Here is a 19,898-nt window from a genome sequence, read left to right as displayed (position 1 = left end):
TGACGTCGGGTGAAGTGCGACACCAGCCGAGGCCAGACCCAGACTTTGGAATCCGGCCGACCGAAGGGCTGCCTGACGACAGGACAACCCATTTGTAAGGACTGCAGATGCATCCTTGAAGGACATCGGGTAATTCTGGTACTGTTTGTTTTGTGGATATGCAGGTCATCCATCAGAGTGGGGTCTGACAATGCCCTGTATACACACACAAAATATATATATATATATATATATATATATATATATATATATATATATATATATATATATACACACACACACATATTGTACATAGTTTGAACATTTTTTGCTTGAATTATCATTATTCTATTATTGGTGCTATATTATTTGATAGCTGAACATTGATAAACTATATGTTTTTTTTTTTTTTTTTAAGGAAGAATTCCCCAACATCTAATCCTAACCCTGTCCAGCAGCCATGTATCACCACTTCCACTTTCACCTTCAAACCTGTGCCCACAACTTATATAAAACTACTCAAACAAAAACTATGCTCTCCTGTACCCTCCAATCACCACTGGTATACCACAAGGCTTTATCCTTGGTCCCCCTCCCTCTAACATTCTCATCAACACCCCCCACATATTCACAAAACAGGCCTCCCTATTCCCTTTAATGAGGTTAGTGTTTGGAACAAAAACAAAATACAGAGTATTCCAGTTAAATGATATGAGTTGTTGGGTAACTAGAAGAGTTTTTATGTGATGGAGAAATAGTGGGGGGCAGTGGTGTGTTAAGGGGTGGTTGTTTAGGAGCCAGCTGGATATAGAATGTTTGATAAATATGACCAGGTGTAATACTGTACATTAGAGTTTGTAGATAGGGAATGAAGTTAGTGTTTAAAAAAATGGGTGGGACACATTTACATATAAAGGTAGACACACCTGGGGGGGGGGGGCAACTGAAAGAGTAGCGGAGTGAGCCAGAAGTAAGATCCCTCAGTGGTAGCCAATCACTGCATGCATCCACACAAGATTTCAAGTTTCTGGTTTCTGAGGGGGCAAGGTGGGTATTTTTTTTTTTTTTTTTACTTTTGCCAATAGCTCAATACAAAAGGAGTGCTTACTGTACCTTTTACAGTTTTGATTCAGTAGGTATTATTGCAAGGTTATCCTTTACTATAAAGATGCAAGCAGTGAAATCTCTACTGTTCTGTCTTCTACTCTGGGAAAAGCTGGAGGCATAAAGCTGTTAATGGTGAGCTGAAGTGAGGACAATACACATAGTACTGTAAAAATATGTTTTGGCTTAGTACTGTCAGAATTTGTATCTAACAAAAATAAATGCCACTTAGCAGTAACACAGCTCAGTACAACTGCATGGACTCTCTGCTTCCATGCAGCACACTAACTGCAAAATGCAAAACACTCAAGGGAGGGGAGAATGGTATGAGAACACCACTGGCCCTTCCATCATGCTAATGTTTGAAAAGGGTCAGGCTGCAGGAAACAGTCTCTTGTATGGGGTGTGCAACTCTTGCTGAGCAGTTGAGGAGGTGGCGACCACACCACCAACTCAGTGCAGCTATAATATCAAACAACAAGGAGAACAATAGAAAATCAAACACTGCAGTAAAACACTAGGAGAATAAACAAAAGCATCTGAAAGTAAGAGTAAGCTAAGGGATGAAAGGGAGAAGGGCTGATCATAGTATAAGTAGGAAAGACCAGCAGTGGACAGGGCAACACAGAAGGACAAAGCAGTACCTTATCCTACAACAATTGGTTATTTAACAGTATGCTACTAATAACGCACTACTCTCCAAAACAATCAGCACTACCATGCACATGGTAATACCCACATAAATTGGTAAACATATTTAAAAGTAACATTTGAAACATCCAGAAAAAGGCTCAGCATTAATTACATTTATTAGCTAGTGACATGACACACCTGTACAGGAAGACAGCATACAAGTGGGATGTAAATTGTGACTAAAGATGGAGGAAATCAGTACGCACAACAAATACTATCATGCAGAGCAGCAAAAGCATACTTTGTTGGCTTCTAACATTAGTACAAGCAGTACATAATGCAGCTTACTGTGGGCAGTGCAGATATTCGAGGCCAGCAGGTGGACTCCCAACTCGCGTCAGTGTAGGAGATTACAAGGTCTCAGGAAGATATACACAAGGGATAGCACAAACTTCTCTCTCCTTACAATGGGGCCAGTATCCTTGTGTGTGACACCTTTGAAATGGGTTCTTATACTGTAGATACAGGTGGCTAAATGGAAGTGCATCGGGTGCTTGCAAACTAGTAGGCATACAATGAGGTGAGAGAAGCTAGATTAGTTGTTAAGACACTTAATGGGGTAAATCAAAGCAAGACGCATCACAGCTTCATGCCAGTGGTCAGATCCCTCACAGCAGCAGGCATGCATGCTGTGATGCCCGTGCACTGGCCCAGCAATCAAGGAGCCTCAACCCTCACCACTAACATCAGCGAGGGGTGTCCATATAGGGAAAGGATAGTAAATACACACACAGTAAAGTATAATTTCCTTTAAGGACACACAGAGATCACAGTCAGTCTGAGGCTGGTTTCTCTGCTTTCTCTCCAGGTCCCCAATAAGACTCCCCACTGGCAGAGCTATAAGTCCAGATGTCAGCCTAGTGGGCAAGCTAAAACCTCAAGTACCCTCTCTGTCCAACCAGTGCTTTGTGTCCCCGCCCAAGTAGCTGACATATACACACACACACACACACACACACACACACACACATAAGAGTTTATACAACCACACAGACACTCCTGGGGAAGGTTGGCACAGGTTCTCCAGCTGTACCCCTTTTCTGCCCAGTCTAAAAGGTAGTACCAGCTACCACCACCCACTAATATTTATCAGCTACTCAAAGGCCCTTACAAGGGTGTCCAATTATTACTGTGCAATATTATCTAAATGTTAAGTGTGACCTAACAGTCAAGATTTATTTGGAGTGACTTGGTAAAGTATCACTATATACATGCAATGTACTTTAGAGCTTAAATTACCGCTACACAAAACAGCCACTGCTGAAAGGTTTAAAAATATGTAATAATAAATAAAAACACAATACAACCCTTCTTGCTACACAGTGCTAGTCAAGAGTTCAGAGATCACAGACAAATACTTATAATACCATAGAAAAGTTCTAATAACAACACAGAAAAAACACAGTCTAATCTTCCTAATTCCTAGCTATTTCTAAGAGACAACACTAAAGTCTAAGATCCTACTTACATCTAGACGCAGGCAGTGCTCAGTTGGATGTTCTTGAGACAAAATGCTCTGAGCTCTCTGATTCTCTCTCTTAAAATTGATGACACAGAGCTGCTTCACATTACATCATTCTTCTCTGGTGTTCCCAGGCTAACAGAAACTACATTTATATTCTTTACACCTTGTTAAAAACCACAGCAATATAGGACACTTATACATGCAAATTATAGCCATTAACTCTGGTCTTAAAACAATAGGTAGGATTACCTTCCTCTAGACATATCGGCTCCGAATTTCGACATCAAAGATCGTCATAAAATGCTTGACTTAGCTTTCTTACAGCAGAGTGCACTGTTGTTACATTTTTGCAGTTCAATATCAAATGCAGTCTTTTCACATTTAAGACAACAAGCCCATGGCTTACATTAATATTTACAAATGACAGAATTATCTAAAGAATTCTATCTGGCTAGGATGGCAGCCTTCACCTATCTTCACATATGCACACCAAAATTCGGTAACTGCCTTATCAAAAGGTGAGTTGGGTAGTTTTTCGATCTGGCAGCACAGTAGCTAAGTAGCTTTTAGACTCATTTTAAAATGTTGTTTCTGTAGGCAATACAGCAGTCACCCTTGTTTTTAAGCATTTAAGCAGTGAAATTACACTGTTCTGTCTTCTACTCTGGGGGCAAATCGCTACTACTGGAGACATGAGGTTTCGACAGGCACTAGACACACACACAGTGTCCGAAAAGTGGTTCAGCTTTGTAGTGCCTGAATCTCCAACTAAGACAAAAGGCCATTTACTGGTGGTACGCAATACATCCATGAGTTCATAGTCTCTCTGCTTTTGTGCAGCTAAGCGGCAGTCAAAAATAAGACAATTTTGGAAGTTGGTGACACTGATGCCACTTAACCCTAATCCTACAAGCATTTCATAGGATCAACCACCAATTTTAACTTGTATAACAAAGTGTATGACAAAGGGCTTGCCCAAACCTATCCCTGCGTTTAGCACTGGCAGAAGACTATGAAATGACACAGTGTTATGCTATCAACTGTGTCCCTTTCACTGAATTACTATCATTGGACATACCTCTCAACTGTCCAGATTTTTTCCTCATATTTTTGTTCTTTTCCTCATAAAATCTGTGGTTTTCTGGAATATCATGAGGCCTTTGTCACCCCCATTATTTTTTGCTCTGTCCCGATTTCTTGCCCTAAGAAGTTGAGAGGTATTATATTGGATGAAGTGGCAAAGATTCCCCTGTAGCAAACAGCATAAAAAGAAATCTACCTTCTTGTTTTTAACATCCAGCACTTGGTTCTCCAGATGGATTCTTGGCTGGCTGCCTTTTAAGAGGAGTCTGCACATCTCCCCTGTGTTTCAATGTGTTGTCAGCAGGTGCTCCTGTTTCCACCCACATCACAAACAATCTTCTCAACTGCCCACATCAGTGTGTGTGTGTGTGTGTCTGTGTGTGTGTGTGTGTGTGTGTGTGTGTGTGTGTGTGTGTGTGTGTGTGTGTGTGTGTGTGTGTGTGTGTGTGTGTGTGTGTGTGAGCACTCATACTTGTAAGTTTGTGCGAGCGTGCACGTCCATGTGTGCTCATGAATTTGTGCGTGTGTATGTATGTTTGTGAGTGCAAGCATGCACCCTGTGAAGGAATGGCACCCTACAGAGAATTTATCGTCTTGTAACTGTAGTGTCAGGATAGGCTCTGGTTCCTCTACAAACCTGACCTGGATTATTCAATTAATGTAAAAGTGAACAAAAGAAAACCAGAAATTGTTCTATTTCTTTGCATACTTTCATACAGCATTTACGCCCCCCCCCACCCCACCCCCACATACACAGATTCTCACCAGTCAGCAATGTGAGACCTATTGTCTTCCAGGAACTGCCATACATTCTGGTATATCATCCCATTTGTGGACACATGCAATCATGACAATGCATTTATAAAAGGAATTTTAGGTCTTAGGGAATTTTGATACATTTCAGCTTGGACCATAACCTGATGCATTTTACCCTAAATATTAAGCACATCAGCTATGAGACTCCGTCATAAAAATCTCTGTGACAAAACAAAGTTCTGCCTTGAAGGAAGACAGCTGTCAGTGCAAAACTGCTGAGTAGGAGATCAAATGTCATGTCACATTAGATCAACGCATAAATAAGGAGAAAATATGTGCTTGCTGAATATTTGGATTAAAAATGTAAAATATTACAACAGGTACAAAGTCATTTGGATTAAAAAGGTGCATAATTCAACAGCTCTTATGCAAATGTGTAACATAGGCATCACATCAGTGAACCAAATCATTTTTATTATCTGCCAATACATATATACAATTTTAATATGTTAATTTCTCACAACGACTTTCAGTGTGCGATGTTCATTTTTTAATAACGGTCTTCCTACACTTCCAAATGATTTTAATATGGATACACAACTACAAATGTGTAACCAGGCAGCTCAGTCTACCTCCTATATTAAATTCATAATCATACACACACACACACACACACACACACACACACACACACAGAACATCAGTATAATAATGAATGTGACATTAATAGAACTTGTTGGTGGGACAGATGTGTCCCAAAGACTCCCCCCATCTGTGGAATAGACTCCCTCTCCATGTCAAGCAGAGTACCTCGCTAGCCCTCTTTAAAAGGAACCTGGATGACTGGATGGGAAACAGAAAATACACCCCTGGGATCCCAACTGTGTCTCTGCTGGACAGCGGGAACGGCTAGGCTTATAAGGGCCTCCAGCCAATACCCTAGTATCGTCCCATGAACCTATATAGTTTCTTAGTGTTTGAAATCAGTGCTGAAAGTGTGACAGGATTCAGAAAGTATGCATTTTGTTTATAGCTTCCTTTTTTTCTCAGAAAAAGAACTGGCAAAACAGGAGCCAAGAAATGTGTTTTAAACATGTTCTCTGCAGCACCATAATGGAACAGGATAACAACAAGCCAGTAAGGCAGAAGCTTGTTAAAGTAACAATTTACTCTTTTTTGCCACAACTGGACTCTTCTGCTGTATAGTAGTACATTTTAATATTTGTCTGCTAATAGGAGAAACAGAAAACCTGTTTTACTAATGTGCAATTCCCACACTTCTGAACTGTCCCTGATTTCCAGAACATCCCCGAGTTTTTGCCTCATATTTTTGCCTTAGTCCTCTTAAAAGTTTTGATATTCTGGTAAATCACGGATGATTAAGATAAATCAAGAATATCAGCAATTAAGATTTTCTAATTTCTTATTACTCAGAAAATGCATGCTGATGGAAAACCTGTTGTTCTATTAACTTTTTAAGTGGATTCGAGTAATGTCCCGGACTTTGCGTCTTTGTCCCCCATCAATTTTTGTCCAGATTTCTTCAGCAAAGTAGTACAGAGAAATAGCCACAATTATACATGTTTTTATTTTTATCTGTTTTGGTTACTGGGGGGAGGAAATTGAACATGATGCCACCATTTACAGGTGCTACTATGAAAGTGCAGTAAGCAGGTGAATATAAACATATGGGAACCAAAGGAAGAAAGTTACATACAGATTCTGCAGCAGTCCTTAAAAATAGAAAGCAATTTAAAATAAACACTAAAACATTTGCCCATCCATTTTTTTCAATTTTACTGCACAAAAACATATATATTCATTTTAACAAGGAAATGAGGCAAGGCAAAACTAAATTAGCATGTGTCAACTGCATTTCTATGCATTTTAAATCAATTATGATTTCTAAAGTTTCAGAACATTCTGCAACATTCAGCAGTTACGCAAGGTTGCAGTGAAATATTGCTCTACAAGACCAACTAATCTTCAAATAAGTAGCAGTACATGTGCATTAATAACAACATTCTTGTAACTAGGGATTGAAGAAATTAAAGTAAATGTCAGTGCAGACCCACTGAAGAGAGCAGCGATTGTATCAAGTTATGAAGACCTGCAGCTACAAGGCTTGTAAGACAGCACTTTAAAGTGTGAAATATTATAGAACCTTTAAGCAAAGGGTTCAGTAACCAAGACAGAAATAGCAAAACCCTGCTGAGTTCATTTTCAATATAATGATTTTTAAAATAAAACTGGAACTGGGGCTAGACTTTCTCTTTATTAGAAATATAAAATATAGATATATATTTTTTTCTTCTCCAGCCTGGAAGCAACAGCAGTTTTGCCATTCAACTTATGCTACCCTATCTTACCCATACAATATATACATGTGCTGAACATTTCAACTGGTATTCTGGAAAGAGAAAAAGAAAAAAACTGTTAATAGTTACACTACGTACTAGATTGTACAATGTGTAGAGCTAATACAACTCTTCTATTGCTCAATTAATGTTTATTCCATATCAGCAATGAATACCTGACGTTTAACGTAGGGAACTAATCTGACATATCAAGTTCTTTGGAAATGTTCAGAAGATGAAAGTTAACCTGGGTATGAAAGAGATAAGGTAGCTCTGTATGTATAGGGCACTACAGGTGACTAAAACACATTTAAGGTAGGGGAGCAGCATTTGCACATGGGGGGGGGGGGGAGTAACTATTTTTATATTGTACCACATACTGAATACAGCTGGACACCACATTCCTCCAAGATCAGGGTACCAGACGCCAAAAAAGTGACATGCAGATCTGATGCAAATCCTAAGTGCTTCACTTAATAGCAGATAATATAGGGTCAATTAAGCATGTCCAATCCACTCAAGCAGAATAACGAGACGCTAGACTAGAGTCAAGCTTAACAGGGTCTCCTTTCCCAGCTGATTCTGCCAAGCCCATTCCCTTGGCTGTGGTTTCACTAAATAGCAGGTAGGGAAAGTGGGAATTTCTTTCACCCATTCATGTGTCACTAATTAGATGATGAGGCACTTGGCTACCTTAAGAAAGTCATAGTTACTCCCACCATTTACCCTCACTTCATTGAATTTCTTCACTTTGACAATCAGAGCAGTGGGCAGAAATCACATTGTGAAAACACCAGTCTCAGGCCTTTGTGATGCTTTGTTTTATTTTAACAGTTGGATTCTCCTTGTCTACACCAGTTCTAAGTCAGCTGCTAGCTGCTGGATGATGCAGAATGCCAGTCGGGACTGGCGCCTACCACAGCCCAGGAGATCCATAGGAAGGGGCCAGCATGCATCCAGAGTCACCACTGCTGTCCCCCTGGGAGGGCAGGGGGAGTCTGGAAGGCGGGTGGTGAGGAGCCAATGCCTTGTCTAGCTGCAGCATGTACCTAGCCCCTCTTCACGCTTGAGCTTGACCAAGCCAGCCCTTACAACCGATCCTTATCCCGAAGTTACAGACACACCTACCTAGGGCCAATTTAGAGTGTCCAATCCACCTGCTGCATGTCTTTGGAATGTGGGAGGAAACTGAAGCACTCAAACATGTTGGCACATAATTAGCATAAAAAGTGCATACCAGATTCTGTAATTTTTCACACTTCCACTAGGATTGTGGGATACACACACTCACAAACACATCTTTATAAAAATGAGAGTGACAAAATGATGCAAGAAAAAACACAGCTAATAAGATAATGAGACCATTTACTAAGCACAAAAGCACTGTCTAGTGATTTTTCCTAAAAGCATTGTGAAGACCAACCACACCCCACCACCACCTAGTTAACATTACAGAAAAAATCATAATTGAAAAGAACACAGTTAAATGAAACTATTACATTTTAAAATGCACTCTACCTTTACCTAGAGTTGCATTATGGTTCTGCAGATTGATTAATAACTTAACAGCAGGTGTATTCCTAGTTTTTGTGGTGCAGTACATATAGAAAAATGGTAGTTCACAGAGGAATGTAAGTGCACTTTTGTAGAATTAGCTGCATGATTTTGATGAGGATGTCTTATTTTGATACTTTCATTTGTTGACATATTTCTCTTAGCCTGGCTGTCAAAGATCTACAAAAAGTTTGTAGCCACCTTCAAATGAGTTGTTTTTTAAAGGTTTTTACTGTAAACGTTTGTGCTGCTATATAATATGATTTGAGTTTTGGTTCTGAATGTTAAAACAAAATGTTTTAATGCAAAAAAGGTGATGGAGATATAGTGCAGTACCTACTGCGGATTAGTACATATACATGCCCCACTCCCTAAATTCAAGCAAGGCCAACAAACCAGAAAGTACAGCTGTATCTACTTACCATAAATGTAGCTGCTGAAGTGTCTTCACAGTTGCAGTACTGGCAGTTTTAGGATATCTTTGTTTTGGTAGCCCTAGGCCTGCCAGAACACCAGTGACTTCATCCCCTCCTCTTGGGCACAAGATGCCCTGTGCCTCACTTCAGAATGCCAGGGTATAAGGGTCAGTGGCTGGCACCATGTTATCACATTTTTCTTTCCCCACAGAATGGATCCCCCTGCCCAGGAGCACAAAGCACTCAAACCATCCCCAATAGGCCCCTGAAAACCTAAGCTGAGGTAGAGAGGGTGAATCCTGAGGATGAAGGGAAAGGAGAAGGAGCCCACTCCCACCACTGGGAACAACAGAGGAGGATGGGAAAGAATATTGAAGAACTGAAGACACTTAAGTATCTACATTTATAGTGAGTAGACACAACTGTTCCAAGTTATTCATGATTCACTACTGCAGTAACAATATGGGCTGGATCCCAAAGCAAGGAACTGGGCGGTTGGAAAATTGCGTAAGCAAGAATCCTCTGCAAGACAGCAAAGGTAAAATTGACCCTAGTTTTGGGGGTAACAACAGGAAGAATGCAGTTGGTGGGATACTCCACCTCTGAAAGGCTGTAGTGAGCAGCAGTAGCTCTAGCAGAATGTGTCCTGATAGAATCTGGAGGAGGTTTACCATGGTATCCATAGCAAAAGTAAATACAGCTAGAAATCCATTCGGTAATGGCTTGTTTCCTTATAAGGCCATCCTATCTTACTGCTGGCAAAAGCCACAAAAAGTTGGGTTTGTTTACCTAATGCTCTTGGATCTGTCAAGGTAATATCTGTGCTGTCTGGGAACATCTAGGGAAATGAAGAATACATTCTTCCCTGTTTTGAGGATTGGAAAGAAGGCGGAAAGGTACACATACTGATTTGAAGATACTTCAGTGACTACCCTGGTAATAAAGGAGTGACACTGTCAGGGTAGAACAGTCTGAATGCACATTAAGGCAAATTCCAAGACCCTTCTAGATGAGGTAATAGCCATCAGAAAGGCAATTTTCCTGGAAATGTAATGTCAGCAGTAAGTGAAGACTCGGGCATAAGTTTCTACAAAACAAGACTGAGATCCCAGGAATGACAATGTACTGAAAAGGAAGCCTAAGGTGAATGATGCCCATCAAAACTGTTTAAAAAGGCAGTCAGAGAAAAGTGTATGCTGTACAGGGAGGTAGGTATAAATGGCTGAATCAGCATTCTTAATAGAGCAATGAGAAAGGACTGAGTTAAATAATTCTGCTAAGTATTTTAACACAAAGGGTAGCTTTACTGTAAGTGGCGTTTTTTTTTTTTTTTTTTAAGAGTGGCACCAAACAGTAAATATTTTCCATTTCAACATATGAGATTTCCTAGTACTTGGTTTTCTGGTCACTTTCAAGATAGTCATAACATCCATATCAAAAGATATCCCTTCGGGGGAAGTACTAAATTTTCCATGCTGTTAACCTCAGTGCTCAGATTCACATGTATATGATTTGCTTGTTCTAGGTTTGCAGGTTCATCTTCTAAGGTAGCAACCACATTTTCTGCTTGCTTAAGCTGTAGAGCAGAGGAAACCAATGCTGCCTAGACCAAAGTGTTGCAATTAAGATCACCCTTGGTCTTATTCCCTGATTTTCAGTAATACCATGGTGATGACAGTTATGGGAGGGAAAGCATATAGAAACAGACCTGTCCATTGAAAGGATAAGGCATCCATCCTCCAGGTCTTCTTGTCTTTGGTCCTTATGCAAAATTTTTCTAAACAGCTTGTTTACATTTGTGGCAACATAGTCTGTTTCTAGCATACCCCATTTTTGAGTCATCTGTTGAAAAATATCCCTGTTTAGAGTCCACTCATGAGGATCTCCTTTGACCTGCTGAGGTAATCTACCAAAAAAAACTGTTCTCCCCTGGCAAGTACTAGGCCATCGGGTGTAGTCCCACAGTTTGACCTGTATCCCACAGGTGCATGGCTAAGCAACAGTGTGTAGGAATATGTTCCTTCCTGTTTATTTACATACCAGTGTGGTAATGCCTGTCCTCCCTAACAGAAGGTCTAGATTTCACAAACCATTGAATGCCAACATTCCTTTCAAGACTCTGGATGGAGGAAAGTGGAAGTGATGTGTTAGGAAGGGATGTTTTCCTTCTGGGTGGGACACCATTTGCAGATTTGTCGAACAGGGCTCTAAGAACACTAACTTAACATAGTGGGGTCACATTGGACTTTTTCAAATTGAGAGTGAACCTCAGTTTGGAGGAAATATTCATGGTCAGCTGAAGAGATGATTGCAGATCCTCAACAGTCTGCCTGAATCAGACAACTGTCCAGACGGGTAAATCTAAATGAACCTTTATCTTGAAGGAGGCAACTACTGTGGCAAGATACTTTGTAAAAACTCTGACCACGGTAGACAAGACAATTAATGGGCTTTCCACCTCTCTGAAGCACAGATACCACCTGTGTGCTTTTGCTATGGAAATGTGTTGATAGGCATCTTTTAGATCTAAAGTGTCCACGAGTGCCTGGGGAGACAGCATGGGCAGAAACTTTTGCAAGGTTAACATTTTGAATGTGGGAACTAGCATAAACCTGTTTGGTATCAAAAGATCTGAGAAAGGTCTCCAAGGTCCTTTTTTTCCTGAAACAAGGAACAGTCTTGAGTAATATCCTCTGCCCCTTTCCTTTAGGGGTGATAGATGAGTAACAGACTTCTGAAGTAAAGCTTTTGTGACAGAAGGAATACCTGCTGGTTTTTAGGAGAGAGGTAAATTGTAGTTTCTAGCCTGATTTTATGTTTAATACCCATTTGTCCTAAGTAATGTTTGTCCATTCTTTGAAGAACAGGGAAAGTCTTCCTCCTAGTTTTGTAGTAGCAGGATAGGATAGATTGAAAGGGACAGGAAAGGGAAGGGTTGAGGTGGAACTTGGGGGATGGGCAAGGGAACAAGAAGGTGCCCCACGGTATCATGGCTGCTCCCTGCTGACCCACTAGGCCTAATAGCTTGGTCAGCTTGCCATCTTTTTTTTGATGTTTTTGTTGTCTGGTCCTTCTACTTTGGATTGAGAGGAAGGACAGGACAAGGGTTTGCAGGGGTAATTCCTGCTAAATCTAGATGTCTGAATCTGCAAAAGGCTTTTGACAGTGCATAGATTTAGCCTGGTCATTCATTTTATTTTTGATAATGGCTTCTACCTTAGGTCCGAACAAAAACTTCTCATCCAGGGGTGAGTTCAGACTTAAGCTCTCAAAGGGACTGTTCCCTTAACCAAGCATGCCTGCAAATGACTGACCCAGCCAGATGCAGGAGCTCTGCTTTATGATTCTAAGGCATCAAAACCACAATGCAAAGAATGCTTAGCATCCTTGGAACAAGAGTTGCAGAGATCTAGCAATTATTTCGAGAGGACTCTATCCTCTTATCCCCTCACGTTTTTGTTTCATTTGGTCCAGAAGACTTAACTGGAACTTAACCATATGGAACTGGCAACTGTCATGGTCAAGGTGGCAGAAATGTACACTTTTTTACAAATCTAAAATGGGGTCCTTCCATTTTTTTTCATCTAGCAAAGGATTCCTGGAAGTACTGCCTTGAGCTCCCTTGGGATCCTGAGACTCCACCTCAGGATCCACCACATTCTTTAAAAACAGGTGCTTATAGGAATCCTGTACCTTGAAAAAAAACAGTCTGGTTTCCCAGGAGCAGGTGGTCAGCAGTCAGGCTCCAGGGAAGAGTCAAGAATGACATCATCCACTACCTCTAGTACTGGAGGAATGGCCAGTGGTTTACTCCGAGTTTTAAACATTTTGTAACTCTCTTCTTAGACTGAGGGTAGTCCTGAGCTTCCCCGATGAAGTACTCCCTCATTTTATGGAGTCTCTCCCCAAAAATAAAATTCTCAGGTAATGAAGCTGAAGCAAGAATTTCACTCTCTGAACCAGTAGATATTTCATCAACATATCATAATTCATCCTTATTAGAGTTACAGGGGGCAGAATAATCCTGGGGGTGTGTCCCTCTCTCTTTTCATAGAACATGATCCTGAAGCAAGGGTTCTTACAAGCAGGACTGCACTGATGAAATCTCAATTTAATGAAATCTTCAGCCAGTCTGAGTAGATCCTGCTGGCAAGTTTGTCTACGTTAAAAGCCTGAGGTTCTAAGTTGAGGCAAGCTAGAAGCAGTCTTTTTAATCATGGCCGTAGGCTTGGGTCTGAGTGTGGCATCCTATGCACTGTGACCAAGCCTCAGATGGGCATTTGCTGCCAGTACTCGATCCACTGATGACTCCTCTCTAATCCAGTAGATTCCACCCACCCCCTCTGAAGACTTAGTGTGGGAGTCAGAAGCCAAGGACTGTGAAGTGACCCCAGGCCTAACCAACAGCCTGAATCCTTTGACCCATGTAGACGCGAAGGGGGCTGCTGGAATATCAGACTCCAAAACTGTCTTGGTAGAGGCTTAAACCACAGACACATTCTTCCGAGGGGATTGTGAAAGGGTCTGCTCTCCTTTCACAATGGATCTGGGTGGACTGGCAGACTGCAAAACCTCATCTGCTGGGTTTCAGATGCTTCTCTCTTTCTATACGAGAGGGATCAAAGTCAGTGGAACCACTGGATGACACACAACATGAATATCTCCTGCTCTCCATTTCTTTGTGTAAGAAATGCTCTAACTCCTCAGCCCTATGCTTGGACTGGGTATTAAAATGAGCACAGTGGGGACAATTTGGCAAGTCATGATCAGTCCTAGGTTAAAAAAAAAAAAAAAAAAAAAAAGGCAAAAAGCATGGAAGTCTCAAAGTGGAATTTGCTTTCCACACTCAAGCCCACTATTTTTATAAGAGAGCATCTCAGAACTAGTATATAAAAGCAACAAGAGCAGGAGGACACAATCTCCTACCACATGGGAGGCATGGGGAGGGGGACTTGTTTCCTGCCACAGCTGCCACATATTCAGTTTTTATTGTTCTTTTTTCCCCTGATTTGTAAATGTGCTGTATTTTGGAGGTGGATTATAGATTAAGAGGTAGATATTGGGGATGGTATCATTAAGTCATCTCAGATCCATCCAAAGGGAAAAAATAAAAAAATATCCCCAACCATCTCTGCCTCTTTTCTTTGTTGCAGCATTCTGATAGAGCTGCTGCTGTTTGCCTTCCTGATCTTTCTCTTCTATTCTGTGCCGTTCTGCCTCTGCAGTTTATAAGAAGCTTATAACATTCGTTTCTTCTGTTTATTCATTTTTTTATTACTTCTTTCTTCTCACGAGAGAAAAATATTTCAAATCTGCATAAGCAATGCATATCCTTATGACAAGAAAGACACTGCACTGTCACCAGTGTTGTAACTGACACTGTGTAATTATAATTTATAACAGGAAAAAATTAGAATGCAAAAATTTTAGTCAGAGAAGACAGGAATGAAGCAGGAGTTCAAAATAAACATGCCTGTCACTGCATGAAAAAAGTGGTTCTCTAAAGGTATGCTCTGGAGCCCTCAACAATTTTAAGGGTGTTTATGAGTACTCACAATGACTGCTGAGGCAAAGTTTCCTTCTGTCTATCTGCATCTGCCTAACTCCACAGAAGAAAGAAAACAAAACAGCAAAATATTCTTACAATATCTCCAAAAAAGAAAGCCAACTTTTTAAAATAACTGCTATCATCTTGCAGTGATGCTTGAGAAAAGTACAGTTGTATAAAACCTTACCATAACAGTAGACATCCTTCTCTTTACTTTTGCAGTATTCTCCACCTTATGGATCTCTGTTAAAGCTAGACAAACATCTGCCCAGTATACCAGAGGCTTTAGTTTTTTGTGTGTGTTGTACATCATATGTATGCTCCCCACACAGGACATAGGGCATAAAAGTGACATATGGACATAGTTACCCAGAATTGAATTGTAAAGAACAGACTCTGTAGGACAAGATGGTTATGCACATCCAGAGGGAGAAAATGCAAATGGAAAATGGGAACCATCAGCCAGGAAGGTAGCCAAATCAAAACCAGAAAAAAAGAGATGGAGGGAAGGACTGTATACTGCAACACTGAAGGCAAGGACATCTTAGGTTCACAAGAGGTTACTAGGCTAATGGCCCTAGGGCCTTTACAAGCCTAGCTAAGTAAAAACCCTCAGCACACTAGTTGACCATAGTTAGATGGTCATTGTTTGCAGAGCAATACTATGATCAGCACAGTGTGTCCCTGTCCATGAGGGCCATAGGTGCTACCCCGAGGGTGCATTTGCGGTTTCCCATCCAATTGTCAAGGTTGTGCTTAAATAGGGTCATTGAGGAACTCTGCTTTACATAAAGTGGAAGCTTTTTCCTGAGGAGTGGCAATCTCTGGGAGACATGTATGTCTCTTGTGCAAGTTCTATTAATGTTACAGGCCAGGTTGAGATCTCTGGAGCGAGAGACTCTTGTCCCATTTGATTTGTGGATGTGCAGCATTCCATTAGGGCAGGGTCAGAGACTGCTCTGTAGGCCAGGCACAGGTCACCGCAGCCTGTATGATACAGAGTACAGTGATAGGGCTTTCAGTCTTTCCATGTAGGTCATGTCTTGGAGGCCCTGAATTCTCTTGGTTAGAAACCTCTGTGGTCTCTCCAGTTGCTATAGGTGTCTGGTGAGGTACATACAGAAGGGAGTGTTGCACTCAATCAGTGGTCTGATAAGGGCAGAGTACAGTGAAGTAAAAGCCTCCCTGGTCTTGGATGTGATGCCCTTATTTATGAGATGAGCACTGTAGAAGGATTTCCTTACTACTATAGGTACATGGTGATCGAAGTTTAGATTGCTATGAACCTGTATTCCCAAGTCATGCACCACTGTGCTTGAGCTTAGAGGGATGCTGTTTATATATCATAACTAGCAGGGGCTACTTTTCTGCCAAAAGGGATAATGAGGCATTTTTTGCATTTAGTTTCAGTCCATAGCCCTGACACCAATTGCTCGTCTGTGTTCGTCCATTCTGTAATTTGTTGATGTTACTGTGGGACTCTCTGACTGTGCCCAGTTTACAGTCATCTGCAAACTTAGTAAGCAACAGGCCATCAATTTTTGACTGGACTTCAGAAAAAAAGATTCCAAACAGTAGAGGGCCCAGTACAGATCCTTGTGGTACACCACTGGTAAGTGGTCTACTGTTGGAGGTGGATTCCCCAACTTTAACAGTGTGCATTCTATGAGCCAGTTTGCTATTCAACCAGTGACAAATGGGTCAGTTCACAGCTGGGAGAGCTTCTCAATGAGCCCTGAGTGAGGAATTGTGTAAAACACTTGAGCTAAGTTAAGGCAGGCAGTATGTACTGCTTTACCCTCATCTAGGGCTTTGGTGACTTTCTCAGAGAAATTCACCAGGTTTAATAAGATCGACTCTTGATGAAACTAAACTGGGTTGGGTTAAGAGTTTGAAGGATGCCATGTCCTGGTTGATAAGGTCCATGATAATTCTTTCCATGGTCTAGCAGCTAAGACTGGTCAGGGTAATGGGTCTATAGTTCCCAGGGTCAGTTGATGGACACCTTTGAGCAACAGGATTATTGTTGCTGATCTCCACTCCTCCAGCACAAAACCAGTGCTCAAGCTGTGGCTAAAGAGACAGCCAAGTAGTTATGCTAGGTCTTGTTTTAGACTGTTTAGTATGTTATCTGGTCCCACATGGGCCATATTTTTGGCCTTGGAGAGTGCTTGAATGACCTGGTCTTTGGAGATAAAGAGTAGAGGACAGGTGTCAGGAATGCTATGCGGTATGTTTGGTGCAGATAAGGGGTGAAATTGTTGCCAAATCTGTCAGCCAGATGTTTGGCAATTTTTTTTAAACAAAAAACATCTTTATTAAATTATTATATATGACATAGGCAATCTTATATTTATATAAATGAAAATAAACCATACCAACACAACCTCAGCTGCAAACATTATACATTACAAGCCATGCTGACACAGATGTAGCTACAAATATTTCACATTACTTATAATATATCCGGTCACTGCCAGTCAACCATTACATAGCTCATTCAATTCCTGCCTTATTTTACACCTCATTCCTCCTTCTCTATGTACTGACCCCACACTTCCCATTTTTTTCTATGTAATTTGCCCCTACCATTTTCTAAAGATCCCAATTCCAGTTGTTTTATCTATATTTTATATAGATATTTTTGCTACTTCTAGCAAAGTTGGTTTAGACGTTGATTTCATAGGTAGGTACTAGGCTATCGGCCCAAGTAAGCCTAGCCAACAAGGTTCCCTGGCTTATGCTACCCAAGAAAGTTATTTTTCTGTGCCCCTGTCGAGCAGAGCCACAGAAGTGATCCCCAGGGTGTATTTCCTAAGATTATATCACCCCAGATGGGACTTGAACCCACAATCCCTGGCTTAGGAGACCAACGCCTTATCCATTAGGCCACTGAGGCCTAATTGTGTTTCTGGCAGCCATCATAATAAGACTCAGCAAGGCCTTACTATGCCTAGGCAATTCCAATTCTGTATCACAGCTCAAAAAAACCATTTCTTTAGTTGCACTAATTGTCTCACCCAACATCTCTGACAGAGCAGTCTGCAAGGAGTCTTTAAAGTCTGCCAACTCATTACACTCCCAGAAATATGTTCCCAGTTACTTCTTTTTTCCCCATCAGGTTGGCAATTTCTTCAGGTTCCGTGAGTGGTGCTGTCCACTATACGTTTGGCACAGAGCTGGTATTCCCATGGAGATTTTGGACATAGCTAAAGAATGCTTTGTGATTATCTTTAGCTAGGGAATGCCAGTCTGGTTTTCATAACTTGCTTTAGAGAATTTTACAAGGTTTCTGATTTGCTTGTTTAAGCTGTGTTAGGGTTGTCTTACTTTGCTGAGTACATTCCCTCTTGTTCTTGGATATCAGTTTCTTTCTTTTGTTATATAACTTATTTATACTTGCAGCCCACCATGGTGGCTTGTTTTTGCAAGAGGACCCAGTTTTAGTCCTGTCAGGTACTCCCTAGTCGATACATTTGCTTAATTAGCTATAAATGGCATTTGTGTACTTCTCCGCATAGGAGTTGTTAGCAGAGGCTTTGAAACCATTTATACTATTGCTTAGATGGCGATAGTTTGGTTTGCAGAATTTTTTTTTTTTTTTTTGCTCCTGTGGGTGTGTCAAGTCTGATCTTTACTTCAAACAACACAGATTTATGTTTTGACTTAACTAGGGAGGGCAGCACACTGGGGCTAGTGCAGTAGCCCCCCTATGTTGGTAAGTACTAGGTCTAGGACATTTGAGCCTCTTGTTGGGGTGCAGACTAACTGTTCCAGTGCATTTGAGTTGAAGTCCAGGAACCTCAGTGTGGCCGTGTTTGTGCTTGTGTAAGCCACCCAATCGATGGACGAGTAGTCTCCCATGACCACGGTGTTTGGATCTATACTGAGAAATTCAAGCAAGTCCAGGTAGGTGGCATGTTTCTCCTGGTTCATAATCGGGGATATGTAGATAGCTATGATGTGGTAGGGTGTTTTGCCTATAGTTATTTGGACCTGAAGTACCTCAAGAGAGTTGTACTGTTTCACCAGTTGCGAGGTGTATTTGGATTTATTGAAAATGGATACACTTCCACATTTGGTTCTTTCATAATTGTTTTGGGGTCTGAATGTGTGGAAGGCATTGCAGCTCTGCATGGCCAGGGTACTCTCTATGGCCTTGAACCAAGTCTCAGTGACTGCACAGACATCAGCATCTTCCAAGGTGAGGAGTGCTTCCAGGGAGTGCAGCTTACTTGTATAGGCTCCAAGCATCAAGCAGCATGACCTTGAGTTTGTCTTTAGTGTATTTTTCTACATCAGAGGTTTTGTTGTTTTTATAGCCTAAGAGGGGCTCTAAAGGGGGAGGCAAGTTTGCCAATACCCTAAGGCCTTGAGGAGACAGGTGACAGCCATCTCTGGTGAAGCATCGAGGTCTTTTGACCATGTCTTCCCAAGCTGACAGATACTGCATCCTCTTGGCGTGACACTGGAAGCTCAGCCAATTGTTAAAATCAATCATTTTTTGTCTGTATTGTGGCATCATCCTAGGTGAAGGAAGAATGTTGCTTAGGGCTAGGGACACACCTGCCTGGCACACACAGTCTGACAGCTCTATCATGTCTCTCTTCATACAGTCCAAAGAGGTACTTCTCAAGCCATTCACTCCAACTTGTACTAGGACAGAGTCATAACGGTAATTGGTGCTGAGTGACTTGAGTGAGCGCATGACTTGGCAGATCCTGGTACCCAACAGGCAGCTGACCGTGAACTTCTCCTTGTCAAGCCTGGTGAGAGAGACATCTGTGCGTCTCACTACTCAGTTGCCTATGACTAGGAAATTTGGTTTTGAAGTGTTTTGTCTTTGGAGCTTGATTGCTGAGACACTGTTATATATGTTATGTGTACTGGTGGATTCCATTTGTGCACCAGTATATGTGAGGGTTTTCTGCATTTGTGGTGTC

At 41.3% G+C, this 19,898-nt stretch overlaps 1 protein-coding gene and 1 non-coding gene across 2 annotated transcripts in view; both read right to left on the bottom strand.

Annotated features, from left to right (window-relative positions):
- Window positions 1-19,898, bottom strand: part of LOC122814849 (protein unc-13 homolog B-like) — a 596,675-nt gene that overhangs the window by 215,248 nt on the left and 361,529 nt on the right. The gene's annotated exons all lie outside the window — the stretch shown is intronic.
- Window positions 17,782-17,854, bottom strand: TRNAR-CCU. The gene has a single exon. It is a non-coding gene; the product is annotated as a tRNA-Arg (tRNA).

The sequence above is a fragment of the Protopterus annectens genome, chromosome 1.part1 (genome assembly GCF_019279795.1).
Source record: "Protopterus annectens isolate FY-2018-M chromosome 1.part1, PAN1.0, whole genome shotgun sequence".
NCBI lineage: Eukaryota > Metazoa > Chordata > Ceratodontiformes > Protopteridae > Protopterus > Protopterus annectens.
The sequence above is the reverse complement of the archived record's forward strand: the minus strand, read 5'-3'. Positions and strand labels throughout refer to the sequence as shown.